General features: G+C 39.8%; 1 non-coding gene across 1 annotated transcript; it reads right to left on the bottom strand.

Moving 5' to 3' along the window:
• Positions 1-267: 267 nt before the first annotated feature.
• Positions 268-431, bottom strand: LOC112446884 (U1 spliceosomal RNA). Its single transcript, XR_003034967.1, has one exon. It is a non-coding gene; the product is annotated as a U1 spliceosomal RNA (small nuclear RNA).
• Positions 432-2,772: the final 2,341 nt, after the last annotated feature.

A 2,772-nucleotide genomic window follows, 5' to 3' on the forward strand; every position in this document is an offset into this window, starting at 1 on the left:
AGCACCTATATCCAGCCGTTCTGGATGAAAATAAAAGACCCACAATTATGAAACCATTTTAGCACAATGACAACTTTAAAAATAATGTGAGCTACTATCCATATCATGACCTAATTTAATCCTTTCTCCAAGATGGATTTCTTTACAAACTAGACATGTCTTTTCTGTTTTTGGATCCCTTCAACCAAACATACTTATTAAATGAGAAAATGAGTGAATCGTCCTTCCTCCTTCTCTCTATCTCCCTCTCTCTCATTTTTTTTTTTAACAGGGAAAGCACGAACTCAATCCCCAACTACCACAAATTATGCAGTTGAGTTTTCCACCTTTGGGGACATCGCAGGGTGTAGCACCTCCAGAGTGCAATGAATAAGCTTTGTCCTGGGAAAACAACCTTTGTAATCATGGTATCTTTCCTGCCAGGTAAGTACTGAATCACTCTCTTGATAATTCCAAGAGGCGGGCAGGATATATGGAATCCATATATTATGGATATATTGTGTGCGTGTGTTTAACATATACAAACAAGTCAAAAACCCCTGTGTAAGTGTAAGATGTAGAGCTCTGGCCAAACCTTTCATTATCCCCTTTGGAAACATTATACAGGTATTGTAAATCTCCACCTTTGAAGCAAAGTAATTCCTTTTCTTTAATAATACTCTGGTAAACGTACCCAGGAGTGTTACCCATTCTTCTCTGTCTTTGACCATGCCGTTTCATAATGATGAGGAGAAGAAAAGACTTATTTAAGCACCTGGATGGAAAGTGATAGCCAACCCAACTTTTCTTTTTGAAAATATAGCATTAGTATTTGAGTATGTGTATGTCAAACGGGACTGATATGCATGGAGGGTGGAGGCCATCACTTGTACATTTCATGCTGAATCTGGTTCTGACTTTGGACTGTTTGGGGCTGTGGGTTGGTGGGAGGGATGTAGCATGTTCTGTGTTTATCAGTCTGCTCCATAGGCTATGGCAGGTGTGGAGATTACTTTCCAATAACGCCTGGAAGCAATATTCCTCCACCTTCACAGGAACTTGCCATCTGGCTCTGAGGGCCAGAGATAATTCAGTTTCTAAATAAGCTCAGCTTTAGGTCCTCCAGAGCAAAAACTGATAAATGAGTGAGATTACCCTGTTTTATGGCAGTGTCAATAACACACCAGCATTGGCCCCTCAGATGCCTTCAGAAAAGAAAGTGAAGCTTTTATTGAATTAACCTATCTCAAATCAAAGCACATTACTTAAGGGCTTAGGGGAGGGAGTTGCCAAACTTTATACATATACATAGAAAATACATTTGCATAGTATGTAGATCTTTTGTATGCAATCCTTGGTCTCATCAAGTGAAATACCAGAGTCAATTTTGGCCTTGTACACTCTAAAATGAATAATTTTACCCATTAAAATTTTCTTCCCAGAAAAAATGGCTAAAGCTGAAAATTTACTAAGCTGCCTAGATAATAAACTCTTTGGCTGGAGAAAACATAGGTGTACCCATCAAGTGAAGAGAAGATATAAAACTGTGACATAAACAATTTAGACCAAAAGACAAACCTTGGAGAAAAAGAGATCTTTTCCTTTCTGCTCTAATTATCTGAACCAGCTGTCAAAAGTGATCAAATTGATCAGATAATACCTTACATCTCCATTTGGATTTGTCCCTGTGGCCATTACCATCTTGGAATGGTTGTTTTGTATAAACAGCATCAGGTTGAAGAAAATTATGATTTGATGAGAAGAATTGGAGATGCTTGGAATGCATAGCATCCAGCATGGCCCTATTTCCCAGGGTCCCCTGAGATTATGTGTAGCAATGACAAGATGACATAATTAAATTAAGTGGCATGGCAAAAAGTAAGAAAGTAAGCCCACAGGGCTCCCTTGGGACAATAACAATGCAAACAGTTTTTAAATATGTCTTATTAAAAAGAGGTTCAATAAACTGGAATTATCTCAGCTTGGGAAAATAAAATATAGTTCTCTTGGGAAAACAGAATTTTCTTCTCTGGAGGAAGCATGGGGAGAAGAAACCTTCTTTGGGAGAGTAAAGAGTATGTGAAGTGAAAAGTCGCTCAGTCGTGTCCGACTCTTTGCGACTCCATGGACTATACAGTCCATGGAATTCTCCAGGCCAGAATACTAGAGTGTGTAGCAGTTCCCTTCTCCAGGGGATCTTCCCAACCCAGGGATGGAACCCAGGTCTCTCCCGTATTGCAGATGGATTCTTTACTAGCTGAGTTACCAGGGAAGCCCAAGAATACTGGAGTGGGTAGGCTATCCCTTTTCCAGCGGATCTTCCCAACTCAGGAATCAAACCGGGGATTCTTTACCAGCTGAGTTACCAGGGAAGCCCAAAAGAGTATGTATCTCTCTGAAATTAATATATATATATACACACATATATACATACATACAGTATTTGATACATGGAAAATGAAGTAGAAATGGTCGACATATTTTGGGAGTGCTTTTCCCTATAGAAGTCTCTTTTCTATCACTCTCTCTCCTGGCAGGCAAAACTAAGTGACCATGGATGCACCATATCTTGCCCTCTGATTGGATCAGCATGGACACCTGCATTGGTGTCAGGAAGTCTATTGGTGTCAGGAAGCCAATCAAATTCTCGCTCTTGAGAGAATGACCCACACACCAAGTCGCAACATGGTCAGTTCTGACCAAAACTAGATGCAAACCAAATTGAATAAGGAAGAGAAGTGATGAGTGAGATAGAAATAAGAGGAAGAAACCTCCAAAGAGAAATGAATGAGG

This window comes from Bos taurus, chromosome 5 (assembly GCF_002263795.3).
Source record: "Bos taurus isolate L1 Dominette 01449 registration number 42190680 breed Hereford chromosome 5, ARS-UCD2.0, whole genome shotgun sequence".
Lineage (NCBI taxonomy): Eukaryota > Metazoa > Chordata > Mammalia > Artiodactyla > Bovidae > Bos > Bos taurus.